The following is a 15,129-nucleotide window of genomic DNA, read 5'->3' as shown; positions in this document are numbered from 1 at the left end:
CTGGTAAGTGGTGCCACAACTGGCCATCTTTTCTGGAGGAAAGAAAATAATTGGATCCACTACCCCACACCACATGGCAAAATAAACTCCAGCAGGATTAAAGATTTAAATGTCTTTAATAGGGGCACCTGGGTGGGTCAGTCGGTTAAACATCTGCCTTCAGCTCTGGTCATGATCCCAGGGTCCTGGGATTGAGCCCAGTGGGGGCGCCCTGCTCAGTGGGTAGTCTGCTTCTCCCTCACCCTCTTGGCCTTCCTCCTGCTCCTTCTCTCCCTCTCTCGCTCACTCTCTCAAATAAATAAATGAAATCTTTAAAAAAGTAATGTCTTTAATAAATGTAAGAAACAAATTCGGTATACTCTCGCTCACTCAAATAAATAAATGAAATCTTTAAAAAAAAGGTAATGTCTTTAATAAATGTAAGAAACAAATTCGGTATACAGCTTGAAGACATTTAAAGGCAAGAAACAAATTATTTTGGGGGTGCCTGGGTGGCTCAGTCGGTTAGACTGCTGTCTTCAGCTCCTGTCCTGGTCTCAGGGTCCTGGGATTGAGCCCCATGTCAGGCTGCCTGCTCATCAGGGAGTCTGCTTCTCCCTTCGTGCTTCCCCCTGCTCATTCTCTCTCTCAAATAAATAAAATCTTTTAAAAATTATTTTTAAAAAACAGATTCTTTGGCTACATACATTATTTTGTACAGCAACACATGAAACAACCTAGCAAAAATGTTATCAATAGATGCATAAGACACATGTGATAATGCACATGAACAATTCTTAATAAAATGTCTTATTAAAATCAGGGTTTAAACATCTTTATTAACTCCCCAAAGGCCAGCCACTGAAAACCCCAGCAACCACAGAGAACATGATTACTGGAGAAACTTCAGATGTATTCCTGAGAAGTGAAGAATACCCGGTATCAATGCTATTTCAAAAAATGAAAAGAATTACACATTAGAAGTGGGGTGCACAGATTTGCAGAAAATGACATTACATTGAAAATACAAGGGAATCGGGTGCCTGGGTGGCTCAGTTGGTTAGGCGACTGCCTTCGGCTCAGGTCATGATCCTGGAGTCCCGGGATCGAGTCCCGCGTCAGGCTCCCTGCTCAGCGGGGAGTCTGCTTCTCCCTCTGACCCTCTTCCCTCTCGTGCTCTCTATCTCTCATTCTCTCTCTCTCTCTCTAATAAATAAATAAAATCTTTAAAAAAAAAAAATACAAGGGAATCACTTATTGGAGTTTAGCATGGTGCCCAAATAAAGACCTAAAGAAGGGACTGACTGGAGGAGCTAGACTTTAGGAACTGGCAAGAATGTCAGATAGGGGAAAATCCTTGTAAGGGGTCCAGGAACAAAGGGAGGGGCAGGCAGCAACCCCGTGCTTGTCTTGAGGTCGGAGCCCAACCGCACGCTCGCCCTTCCATCTTAAATATTCAGTCGGAACAGGCACTGGGTGTGTTCCCACCTATAGCCACGCCCTCGGGAGTAGGCCCCGCCCGCGGCGCTGGTTCTAACTTCCGCCAAGTCTCCGGGCCCCTTCCGTCCCCGGCTCCCGCGCCTGGGCCACCCCGACCCGCCCACACCCACGCGGGAGAAAACGAGCTTTCCAGCCTGATGTGGTCGGATCGGGAGGAGGGCCGGAAAGCGGGGACCGCCCCTTCCGGCCTCAGGCAGGAAGCGGAAGTGGGGTCACGGAGGCGCCGGGGGCTTTTCCGTCGCTGGCCTGGTTTCGCTTTGGCCGTGGGTCCGCGCAGGCCAGCTTCTGGAGGCCAAGGCGAGGGAGAGGGAAGGGGTTGGAAGGTGGCAGTTAAGGACGAGGTTGTGCCGGGCCTCCCAGGAGCCGGCTTAAAGAGACCTGGCGCGTGGGGCGCCTGGCGGGCTCAGTCGGTGGAGCGTGCCACTCTTGATCTTGTGGTCGTGAGTTCAAGCCCAGCTTTAGGTGTAGGGATGACTAAAAAAAAATAAACTTTAAAAAAAAGAGACCAGGCGCGCACCGCTGTCTTCCGCTGGGAGTGTCCTCGGGAGTAGCTGGACCGGGAAATGTAAGGACGCTTTTGGGGTTCGGTTCATATACTGCTTCCCTCTTAAGTAGGCTGCAGAGCAACCTTTGTAACTTTTCTCCAGGGGGAAAAGAGCTTCCGCCTGTCGAGTTGGTAGACTCTGGCTGTGTCCGCGCGCCCTCACCGACCACGCGGTTCCGGTTCATTCCGGTGAGCTCTGTTGGGGGGAGCTGGTTCCGACGGGTCTGTTTTCCTATTGGATGCAAAGGAATGTTTCACCTGACGGTTTGGCTTTATTTTTGCGCGTTCTTTACTTTGGACACATTAGGTTTAAGTAGGAAGTTAATATACTTTCTTAGATGTCTATGGTGTGCGTATTTCTGCAGAGAAGTGGAAGCATATGTAGACCACAAGTCTTTTTACTAAAGAGAAGCAAGAATACTCACCTGTCTCTTCACCTGAACTTCGTAAGACTACGGTCCCACAAAACTTTAAACCACGGGCCTCTAACAAAAACAGATGGAGGCTTTTTTGTCCTAGTTCTTGAATAATTGAACTTCACAGTAACAGGATATTTAGACTTAATATATTTTTTCCTTTGAAAAATCTTAAACCTAAATAAAATATGAACATGCAGTACTATGAATTTCCATTGAGCGGACTCAACCACTTCTAGCATTTTGCATGTTTGTCCTCTGGATAAAGAAGTACATTTTTTGGTGAACGGTATGAGAGAGTAAGTTGAAAATAAATTGCAGGCAGGATACTTGGCTTTTAAATACTTGGTGATGTATCTGCTAAAGATAAGGACATTGTGCTCATAAAACCACAATAGTGTTATTTCCCCCATGAAAATTTGAAATAATAATGTCCTCTATCCACTCTGACAAAACTGAAATCCTCCATATTGTTCCAAAATAAGCTTTTGGGTGTTTTTGGATCTAAGATGCAGTCAAAGATTATATATGGCAATTTTTTGTCTTTTAGTCTCTTAACCTACAGCATTGGCTATTGTTCTCCATTGTCTTTTTGAAAAGTCACATGTTCTTTTAGAAAGTCACACATTTTGATAACTTCTGTTTCTTAATTGAGATATAATTGACATGACCTTATATTTCAGGTTGTATAGCATAAAGATTCGATATTTGTTTATATTCGGAAATGATCACCACAGTAAGTCTTGTTAACATCCATTACCACACGTGGTTACAACTTCTTTTCCTTGTGATGAGAACTTCTAAGCTCTTCTCTCTTAGCAACTTTCAAATATGCAACACAGTGTTACTATAGTCTCATACTATAGTAATGATAGTCATGTACCTAGGACTTATTTTATAATTGGCAGTTTGCCCTTTTTGACAATCTTCACCAGTTTCTCCACCCCACTCACACCTCTGACAACCACTTTTGCTGTGCAAAAGTTTTTTAGTTTGATGTAGTCCCACTTGTTTCTTTTTGCTTCTGTTTCTTTTGCTTATGGTGTCAAATCCAAAAACTCCTCGCCAAGACCAGTGTGTCGGAGAGCTTACTACCTTTGTTTTCTCCTAGGAGTTTTATGGTTTACGGTCTTAAATTCAAGTGTTTAGTCTCTTTTGAGGTAATTTTTGTGTATGGTTCAGTTTCATTTTTTACCTGTGGCTGTCCAGTTTTCCCAACATCATTTCCTTTCCCCATTGTATTTCTTCTCTCCTTTGTCATAAATTAATTGACCATATTTGCACGGGATTATTTCTGGGCCCTCTGTTCTATTCCTTGATCTGTGTATCTTTTTGTGCCCATACCATACTGTTTTGATTACTGTAGCTTTCTAGTATAGTTTAAAATCAGGCATCCAGGTTGTGATGCATCCAGCTTTGTTCTTTCTCGAGATTGCTTTGGGTATTCATAGTCTTTTGTAGTGCCATACAAATTTTAGGATTGTTTGTGCTGTTCCTGTGAAAAATGCCACTGGACTTTTGTGATAGAGATTCCCTCTATACCCACTTTATTGAGAGTGTTTATCATGAGTGGGTATTGAATTTTGGTCAAATGCTTGTTCTGTATATATTGACATGATCATGTGATTTTTATTCATTTTGTTAATGTGGTTTATCATATTGATTCATTTGCAGATACGGAACCACCCTTGCCTCCCTGGATAAATCCCACTTGATTGTGGTGTTTGATCCCTTTAATGTGTTGTTTAATTTGGTTTTGCTAATATTTTATCGAGGATTTTTGTATCTATGTTTATTAGGGATGGTGGCCTGTAATTTTCTTTTTTTGTGGTTTATTTGTCTGGTTTTGGAATCAGGGTAATGCTGGCCTCATAAAATAAGTGCACAAGTGTTCTCTCCTGTTTTTCAGAAGAGTTTGAGAAGGATTGATACTCATCTTTAATTATTTGGTAAAATTCACCAGTGAAGCCTCTGGTCCTGGACTTTTGTTTACTCAGGTTTTTGATTCTTGATTCTCTTTAATCAGTCAGCTCAAATTTTCTGTTTCTTCATGATGAAGTCTTAGTAGGTTGTATGTTTTTTAGAATTTATCCATTTCTCATAGGTTGCTGAATTTTTTTACATATGGTTGTCCATAGTAGTCTGTTAGGATCCTTTACACTTCTGTGGTATCAATTGTAACACCTCCTCTTATATATTTAATTTGACCTCTCTTTTTTGTGTGTGAGTCTAGCTAAAGGTTTGTCTATTTTGTTTATCATTTCAAAAATTCAGCTCTTAGTTCTCTTGATCCTTTCTGTTGCCTTTTTTGTCTGTCTCCTTTCTGATCAATGTTCTTTTCTTCCTTCTACTACTTTTGGGCTTCATTTGTTCAAGCTTCTTGAGGTGTAAAGTTAGGTTGTTTGTGAGCATTTTGGTATTTATGACTTTGTTTTCCTGGTTTAAATGTTTACTCCATTTCTGTTATTTCCTGACAGTTGGTAATAGGGTCCAGAACAGTGGTTGGTGAACTCTGTCTGAAAAGGACCAAATAAAAAGTATGTTTTGCTTTGCAGGACAAAAAGTCTCAAATTAGTCCTAGCTTTGTAGTGAAGAAGCCATAGATCTTAGTAAATGAATGGGTATAGCTGTTTCCCCATAAAACTTTATTTACAAAACAGGCCTGTGACTATTTACTAGCTCCTGGTCTAAAGGCTTCAAAGGATCAATTATAAAATACTTGTAGGTGATGTTGTGTATCTCAAGTTACATTTCATCATGAAGACAGATTGGTATCATCTTCCTGTTAGTGATGCTGTGTATGATTACTTAAGGTAGCGATCACCTGGACCGTCTATTTAAAGCTAGACTTTGCCTCTTGAAGAAGAAAGTACAGGCATACCTCAGATACATCACAGTTTTGGTTCTGTATCACTGCAATAAAGCAAATATTGATAAAATGAGTCAAATTAACTTCCTGGCTTCCCAGTGTATATAAAATTTATGTTGACAGTATACTGTAGTCCTTACCTGTGCAATAGCGTTGTGCCTAAAAGAACAGTACACAGGGGGTACTGGCTGGCTCATTCAGTAGAGCATGTGACTCTTGATCTTGGGATTGTGAGTTGTAGCTCCTCCATGTTGGGCATTTAACTTACTTAAAAAAAAAAAAATCTGGGGAAGCATAAGGAACAAATTTAAATTTTAACTGCAAGGCACCTGTTTTCAAAATATCTGCTCCACCTCCTTCCTGAGTAACAATACTCAAATACATTTTTAGAAGTACAGTGTTTTGGCTTGTATTGGGCACAGACAGCCTATATAATTCCTATTTAATTTTTTTGTTGTAGTGCTATTATGGGGGAGACTTCAATTTGTACATGCATATACTGTACCATTTTTATGGGGAATGGCAATACTCTTGACAGTCCACAAATGATCATTGAATAACCTTAATGAGCTAAGCTATGTGCCAGGGGCAGGTAAGTAATGGCCATCGAAGCAGAGATAGTACTGCCACTATGGGCCTTACATTCTATTTAGGAAGACGGATTTTAAAGATTTTATTTATTTGTGACAGCACAAGCAGGGAGGGGGGAGACAGGGAGAGGAAGAAGCAGACTCCCCACTGAGCAGAGACCCTGACACGGGACTCCATCCCAGGACCCCAAGATCATGACCTGAGCCGAAGGCAGATGCTTAACCAACTGAGCCACCCAGGCGCCCCTGTGTATGATTTATTAAAGTTTATTCATTTTAATAAAAAGGAGTTAGACTTAAAATATTGAATGTTAAAAAACAAACATGAAGGAAGTCTGTGGAAGAATGAAGAAACATTAAAAGCAAATTAGAAAAAGGAACAGATACAAAATATGAAATGGTGGTTGTCTGAAAAGACACATAAAATGCACACATGTTGAGCAAAGTGTGGCATGGCACTGCCCCTCTCCCAAGGCAAGAGGAAGCGCACATCTGTTGATTTGAGGTTCCAACCAACACCTGTGGGAGCTTCTCAGCACTTTAACATATTTTGAGTTATTTCGTAAAAACTTTGGCATTCCGTTTCTAATCTTTTTAGGTTAAATATGGAAGAGCTAATGATTCCCTTTTTCTCCATTGTCTTGCCCAGAAGCCAACAGAATGTATGTGGGATGTGTGTACAGGACACCTTTTTTTTTTTTTTGAGATTTTATCTCCATTTGACAGTGAGAGAGGGAACACAAGCAGGGGGAGTGGGAGAGGGAGAAGCAGGCTTCCCACTGAGCGGGGAGCCCGATGTGGGGCTCGATCCCAGAACCCTGGGAACATGACCTGAGCCAAAGGCAGATGCCCAATGACTGAGCCACCCGGGCACCCCAGGACACCCTTTTTTTCCCCCCACCTGTGTATTTTCCCATGTCACTTATGAATTGATATGTCAATTATTACTTTATTGTCTATCTTCTACAATAGGAATGTTGGATCTTTTATGCCTGGTACATTTTCTGTATATGTAACTGTTCTCATTAGCATCTGCCACAGACATAACATTTACTGAAAGGAAAAAAGGAATAAGTCAGCAGTAAGAATTGAAACGGACAAGAGCTTCAAACTTCATCATCCAATGATGCAATCTCAGTGGTATTAATCAAAACAAAAATTTCTTTTTTCTTCCTTTATATGCCCAGCAGCAGTCTCAACCAGTGCTGTCCAATAAAAGTATGTGTAGACCATGTATATAATTATTTTCAGTATCTATAATGAACAAAAATGAAAAAGTTAAGATTATTTTGAAGAATATTTTACTTCTTTATGTAATAGTTACTAAAGCATGCATTCAGTACCAAAAATTGAGATATTTTGCATTATTTTCTTCAAAGTTAAATATGTATTGGACAAGGGCGCCTGGGTGGCTCAGTCATTAAGCGTGCCTTCAGCTCGGGTCATGATCCCAGGGTCCTGTGATTGAGCCCCGCATCAGGCTCCCTGCTTGGCAGGAAGCCTGCTTCTCCCTCTCCAACTCCCCCTGCTTGTGTTCCCTCTCTCGCTGTGTCTCTCTCTGTCAGATAAATAAAATCTTTAAAAAAAAATTTATTGGACACTAAATTTTTATCAGATATGCTTGATTTGTGTTTAGATCATTACAGTTGAAAGAGTAGATTCATACTTAAAATCTTTAAAAATAAAAAAAGATGGGGGAAGGGTGCTTGGCTGGCTCAATGGATAGAGCGTGTGATTCTTGATCTCAGGGTTTTGATCTCAACTCTACATGTTGGGTGTAGAGATTACTTAAAAATAAAATCGTTAAAAAAAGTAGATTCAGATATACAGATTTTTCCACACACATATATGTGAGCTAAAAACTCCTAGTGAGATATCTGATACATAATGGCCCTCAGTTAATGGCAGTTGATATTAATAATCTTTTGTACACCATGTTTTAGCAGCTTTCATGCATGTCATCTGCACAGAAAAAGTAATTGATCCTGTTGAACCATTACTAATCAGTATTTTTTATTAATTAATATGAACCCAACTCCAAATAACCTGATCTCCAGAGGGATGGAGATGGCCCTATCCACTTATATTCCGAAGCTGCTCTGAAATGATCTTGGTTTACATAGTGCATCATTCAAGCAGATTTCACCCTTAGCTTTGCAGGATGATGGTCTGGGGTATGTCCCATGATAAGTCCTTATTTTTTTTTAATTTTTTTATTGTTATGTTAATCACCATATATTACATAATTTGTTTTGGTGTACTGTTCCATGATTCATTGTTTGTTCATAACACCCGGTGCTCCATGCAGAATGTGCCCTCCTCAATACCCATCACCAGGCTAACCCATCCCCCCAGCCCCTCCCCTCTAGAACCCTCAGTTTGTTTTCCAGAGTCCATCATCTCTCCTGGTTCGTCTCCCCCTCTGACTTACGATAAGTCCTTATTAATGCCCTTTTTCAGAGATTCTGCCTTAGGTTCTGCCTGCACAATATAGAGTCCTGAGGTCAGAGCCTGAGCAGTGCTTCTGGTTCATCTAAGAAGAGCTGGAGTGGGCCAGAAAATGCTCTTCTGTATGTCAGGTTCCTGTTATGTGTACATGGGGTAGAGTTGCTGCATAATCTCATTAATTTTATTGCCTTCACAAAGGAAGAGTCACATTACTCAAGACCTAAGTGTATGTACCTGTGAAATGAAACCATGACTCTCCAGATCACATCTCTGTATAGGTTTCTCTGATGGTGTAGTAAAGTCTGCTTCTCTTTGGTGAAGTCCACAGGCACATCACTGAAGATCACTAAATTCTAAACTCACATATGTGCTGGCTTTAATTAAAGTAACATTTCCATCAATCTTCACTGGGGAATGAAGACAGGAGACCCAGTGGCAATAGAGGGTTTCAAAGTCTCTCTTTATTAATTTTCCCCAAGGCACAGTGTTCCTTGCATGAACCAGGCTAATGGGCCATCTTGGACAAATTCTCCCCCCCCTTTATTTTTTAAGATTTTATTTGAGAGAGAGAGCACGTGCGCATGTGTGTGAGCACTAGCAAGGGGAGGGGCAGGGGGAGAAGCAGACTCCCTGCTGAGCAGGGAGCCTGATGCAGGTCTTGATCCCAGGACCATGGGATCATGACCCGAGCTAAAGGCAAATGCCCAACTGACTGAGCCACCCAGATGCCCCTGAACAAATCCTCCTTGAGGACCATTCTGTGACTTCAGCTCTTCTTGCACACAGCAACCCCCAAATTATTCCCCCTTTGTTTAACCACACCCTTCAGTATACCTTCAGGGCATAATGTCCTTGACCTGCCCTGGAGATATGACTATGGCACACATCCATTGTGAAACATTCTCCTCTGTGTGGTACCCCAGCATGTATTCCCAGCTTCTAGGGCTATAATAACATATCTTAAGGGTCATGGGGTTGTGGAGACCTTTTTGTCTTGTGGCTGCCCATGGGACACTTCTGTCTGTGAGTCCTCTTAATAAACCATTTCTCATCAAAGTACACTTGTCTGCCTCCTTTGGTCTTACATCTCCTTTGGCCTTTGGAGTTTGTTTGCATATACCTTTCAGAAAACAGTCCTAAATACTCTTCTCTCTGTTGGGAATTCACTCATGGTTGATATACTTCAGTCCTGGCTTTAATGAAACCTCTAAGGCATAAACTTAATACAAGTCTAAAAGCTCTTGTCCAATTTTCTTGCAGCAAACTCCTGAGAAAAGAGACACCTGTAAGCACTGATGAATGTATAAACTGTTTGAGGAATGCACACTTTCAGCCTCATCATGTCAAAGCACCAAAATAACATGCAGTCACCATTATGAAATGCAAATACTGAGATTATTTGGTATTCTCTCATCATTCTGATAGACTCCACTTTGTGAGAAAATTCAACAGGGCTCAGAGTGGCTCTGTTCCTTTAGGAAGCTGTGGAAACAGGTCTACCTAGAAGGAAATGTATGTATCTGGTGGATGTATTATGTCATTTTTGTTGAAGGACAAACTTTTTTCTTACCTGAGAAGAACCTGTTAAACACTCAGTCTTCATCTTTTCTGCCGCTGTTCTTGTTTCGAGAAAGAAGAACATGTCCTTAGAAGGAAAACCTAGTAGAAAAGAAAGAAGACTGAACACCAGAGATGACTATACTTGCCACATTCACCTGACTGGAATTCATTCCATTCTAGCTTGAAATTCCTGAATATTTCTCTGCATTCAAGTAAATCCACACAAATAGACACTACTGCCATACAGTGCCACAGTGGTCCTCTCTCACCTGTAGCCAGGGAAGGGCACTGTGAGCCATGCTGCCCTTCAAGAAGAGAATCATGGTGTTTAATTTCATAGAGCCATTTTTTTCACCAACTCCTTAATATCATTACTAAATTGTTGACATAGCCAAACTCTTCAAATCTATTGTACTGTTTTTTGGCATGTTTAATTTTGTAACAAATTCAAATGAACCGCACTATTTTTAACTCCTTTAACCTACATTTATTTCTACAATTTCTTATATTTGTTATTCTCTCTTACTTTCAAACAGGAAATACAGCATAAAACCAAACATTCAGTAATTCGGCAGGATATTTAAGGGAGAAAAAACATCCAATAGGATAGGAACAGTAAAATCACTAAGTTTATAAAGCAGTATTTTTTATTTTCCATACTTGGAAAAGATTGAGATTTTCCTTAGATGGAACATTAGCCCAAGTGATAGATATTTGAGATAAGGGACATTTTCCAAAGACAAAACAATGTTTCTTGTGAGATATTCTCAGTGTGATGAATCTGGGGATATACTAAACCTACCTTGAAACTTGTCACTTCACAATTCCCACAAGTATTCATTCCCACATATATAAATGGATGTTGAATTTTAAAACAATTCCATGAAACAAAAGAACTCCCTTTAGGATTATAGGAGGTGGCCCATCATGCTGGCAGAAGGAGTCCATCAACCAGCTGGAAAGAAATGTACAGGGCAGGAGGTGTATGAATGCACTGGAAATGATAAGAATCCTAATCAGCATGGTAATGCTATTTCTATTCTGAGATGGGTAGGATCAATTAATGAGTCACAGAAATCTTTGAAGCATCATTCATCCATTCCCTGACAGGCAAGAAGCCATGTTAAATGGGAACTCTCTGTGAGCAACATGGAAAAGACTTTGGTGAGTGCTCATGCCTTTAGACACACAGGAGAACTCAAAATGGAGGGAACACTTATGAGGATAAGGACTATGGAAAGAGCTTCCTTTCTCTGCAGAAGGAAACCTGTAATGGAGACAGACTTTCTGGGTTTAATCAATACAGAAAAACCCATCTACCTGACTCCAAATATTCTGTACTGGAAAACCAGCACCCAAGAAAAAGCCTTCACATGCGGTGACAGTGGGAAGACCTTCCGTGATCAATCTTACTTCAAAGCACAAATGACAACTCATGATGGAGAAGAAAGTCTATGAAAGCAAGGTAGGTGAGAAACCTGTTCTTCACGAGGGTGCATGAAGAAACTTGCACTGCTAACAGATTTATGAATGTGAGGAATGTGAAAATATTCCATGTGTGCAAACTGTTACATATACATGTGAATTGACATGAGAGAAACCCTATAAATGTAAGGAAGTGGGAAAGCCTTTATTACATCTTCCAATTTTAAGAGACATACAAATCTGATACTGGAGAGAGTACTTTTGTATGTAAAGAATGTGGAAAGTTTTAAAAAATTCCTCATGTCTTAATCACATTTGAATTCACGTTGGAATAAAGTATTACCAATGTAAGGAATGTGGGAAAGCCTATACTGCATTCTCAAAACTTACTGAACTTACCCAAGCTCACACTGGAGAGAAGCCTTTTAAATGTAACAAACATGGGAAAGCTTTCACTACTTCCTCACGTTTTATGAATTCTCTTAGAACTCACGATGGAGAGAAACACTATGAGTGTAAGAAATGCAGGAAAGGTTTTATTGATGTCTCAAAAGTAGCAAGACCTTTAAGGATTCATACTGGAGAAAACCCTGATAAATGTAAGGAATGTGGGAAAACCTTCATTAATTCTTTTTCTCTTAGTAAACATAAAATATTGCACTCTGGAGAAGTAACGTGAATGTAAGGAACGCAGAAAATCCTTCCAAAATTATTCATGTTTTAATCCATTTGAATTCAAACTGGATTAAGACCCTATGGATATAAAGAATGTGGGAGGGCCTAAGTGCATCCTCAAGCTTTACTGAACATATAAAATCACACGCAGGAAAGAAGCCTTTTAAAGATTATTTATTTTAGGGTGAGGGAGGGACAGAGCGAGAGGAAGAAGGAAAATATCCCAAGCAGATTCCATGCTGAGCATGGAGCCCAACACAGGACTTGATCTCAAGACCTATGAGCTCACGACCTGAGCTGAAACCAAGAGTCAGGCTCTCATCCAACTGAGCCACCTGGGCGCCCTGAGAAGCCTTTAAAATATAACAAATGTGGGAGACCTTTACTACTTAAATCATACTCACCTTAGAATCATGCTGGAGAAAAGTGTAATGTGTGGCGGAAGGCATTTGCCTGTTATTCATGCTTTATCACTTACAGACATGCTCACACTAGAGAGAAGCCTTTCAATATAAGGAATACATAAAAACCTTTACTTTTTCCTCAAGATTAACTTAAACATGTTAAGAATTCATACAGGAGGGAAACCCTATAAATGACACATTTCTCAGTGATGTGCCTTTCAAAACATACATGCAAAGAAACCCAGAATGTAAACACTTTGAGAAGGTCTTCCAATTATCCCAATTAATATTAGATGAATGAAAATTCACCCTTATAAATGTTAAAACTGTGGTACAACCTGCAGTTCTCCCCAGTTCCTTTAACTGTCATGAAAGCACTCACCCTGGAGAGAAGTCCCATCAATGTAAGGAATGTGCTAAAGACCTCAATACTCCCCACTGACTTTGAAGATATGAGAGAAACAAACTGGAGGAATGGTCTCCATGTGTAAAGACTGTGGTAAAGACATCAATCTCCTGAAAACCCAGTATGCTAGCTCTCACAGTGAAGCCGTGCTATAAGAAACATCTAGAGCACTTTACTGTTTCCTCAGTGAAATATATTCCTTAAATGTGGTAGATCCTGCAGTGCAGAGAATCTTCTATATGATACGTGGGAAAACTTGATCTCCTGAATTCCTCAATGTTCACTTGTGATCTCATTGTGCAGTATGCTCCATTGGTGTAAGATATTTGTTATTTTACATTAGATAATTCCTCATCCTTAAACACAAAGTGGCTCACACTCAAGAGAAACTATGGAATGCTGGAAATTATACTGAGTCAGAATCTTATGTTCTGCTGGGGCGCCTGGTTGGTTCAGTTGTTTGGGCATCCGACTCTTGGTTTCAGTTCAGGTTGTGATCTCATGGGTCTTGGAATTGAGCCCTGCTTCGGGCTCTGCACTCAGGAGGGAGTCTCCTTGGGGATTCTCTCCCTCTACCTCCCCCCATCCCCAACTCGTGCTCACTTGCGCTCTCTCTCTCAAATAAATCTTTTTTAAAAACAAGAATCTTATGTCTGTTGACAGGCATTAGCCTTGTGGGTGGTTGTAAGATCTGTTTTAAACAATTCATCATTGTGTCCCAACCTTTTCTGGGGGCATGATGTATCTTTGCCCTGATTGGCCAGGCCAAGCTAGTCGCTGCACCTTCCACCTTGCAACCTGCCCAAAAGTGGGCCTACACGAGTCACATTTTATTGTCTTCTACCCACCTGGATTCTCTTACTGGATTGGCATGGTCTTACATTTCAAGCATGGGGCCTGCATCACTGTTAAAACTGCGCATTGAGTCCATCTACACTGAACCACACTGGCCAGGGTAGGGGATGTAAAACGTGTCTGTCAGTTTTGGAAAGAAGACCTTGTGTCCCTTTCTCACCCGATCCTATCTCGAAATCTCAGGATGAAGCATGGGATGACTGGAGAAAAGGTGAGATTACAGCTAGTAATGTGAGGCAGCATGAGCACATGCCCTATGAACACCACCCTACTAACTGGGGAGGCCCTTCTACTCAAGTTGTACAGCAAGAGGGTAAGAATAATGAATGTGCTCCTCCACTACATCCAACACCACAGCCTGGCAAAACAACCCTACCATCTTTGTAGCTCAAGCAACAGGTGTCACGGTTGTTTGTCATTCCATCCATGTGCTGTGAAAACAGCCTCAGTGATACAAATTCATATAGCTCTGATGCCCAAGCAGCTTTCGGTTGGATTATGTCATGTGTGGCCATCCGGGTGCAGCTTCTTGATGACACTCTTTGAGGCTTAATGAAACCATTGTGATGATAATCCAAAGCAAGCCTCCCACGTCTTACAGCTTCAGTAGATGTTCTCTGTACACCTTTTTCTCTTGCTCTCATTCACTTTTTTACCTGGGAAGAATGTAAATCCCTGATCACTCTCCCTGGGCCGCTTGTTAGATGGGGCTTTGCATTGTGGAAACTTGAGAAATGATAAAGAGCAGGCTCACTATTTCAAATACACTAGGTTCTACAAGCTCAGCATTCTCCTTCAGCACCTGGGCCCTTTGGAACCCCTGAGAGAGAGGGGGACAAAGGGAGCCAATTTACACATGCTGATGCTTATGCTACTGGCCATACCATCAGTCAGTTATGGCCTTTGTCTCTGATGTCAGTGTCTCAGCTCCTCTGCCAACATCCATGAGGTAGTGACAGGCTAACTTAATACCTTGGAAGGGAAAAATCAAATCACACGTCCAAGAACTTTGGTAATGGGAATGACATTTTAAGAGAGTCATGGTTTTCTGGGAGAGGGAAACAATGGTGGCCAGGCTATCTGCAATGCAGTAATGAAATTTCTTCTACAAGAGGTTTCCTCATGAGCTGAGCAAGAGGGGAATAAAGGCCCTACACTTCCTACTTCATGAAGTTGGTTAAGTACTATAGCTGTATCAGCTTGTTTTTCCTTCATTTGGTAATCTCCCTGTACGTACTGTATGTGGAGCTTATCTATTTGAAATATTTTCAAATCCTTTTCTTTCATTTGGAACATTAATCCATAATATAACGTAATTACTAATAAATATGGGTTTATGTCTAGCATCTCATTTTTTTCAGTATTTATCGCCCTCCTAATTCATAAACTACTATATTGCCCCTATTCCATCAACCTCGTATATAGGCCTTTATTTCCCCTTATTTTTATGTTGGACAC

The 15,129-nt window shown here is 40.9% G+C and overlaps 2 long non-coding RNA genes across 2 annotated transcripts; one reads left to right on the top strand and one right to left on the bottom strand.

The window, feature by feature from the left end:
* The first annotated feature begins 1,740 nt into the window (after positions 1 to 1,740).
* On the top strand, positions 1,741 to 10,391 carry LOC114197752 (uncharacterized). Its single transcript, XR_003606945.2, has 3 exons — positions 1,741 to 2,044; positions 2,127 to 2,212; positions 9,607 to 10,391. It is a non-coding gene; the product is annotated as an uncharacterized LOC114197752 (long non-coding RNA).
* LOC148165188 (uncharacterized) lies at positions 6,705 to 10,881 on the bottom strand. Its single transcript, XR_015766597.1, has 3 exons — positions 10,709 to 10,881; positions 9,917 to 10,005; positions 6,705 to 7,152 (listed from the first exon to the last, which is right to left on the bottom strand). It is a non-coding gene; the product is annotated as an uncharacterized LOC148165188 (long non-coding RNA).
* Between the last annotated feature and the right edge of the window lie 4,248 nt (positions 10,882 to 15,129).

This window comes from Eumetopias jubatus, unplaced genomic scaffold (assembly GCF_037043125.1).
Source record: "Eumetopias jubatus isolate StellerSeaLion01/CBP00866 unplaced genomic scaffold, mEumJub1_p1.0 scaffold_1, whole genome shotgun sequence".
NCBI classification, from domain to species: Eukaryota; Metazoa; Chordata; class Mammalia; order Carnivora; family Otariidae; genus Eumetopias; species Eumetopias jubatus.
The sequence above is the reverse complement of the archived record's forward strand: the minus strand, read 5'-3'. Positions and strand labels throughout refer to the sequence as shown.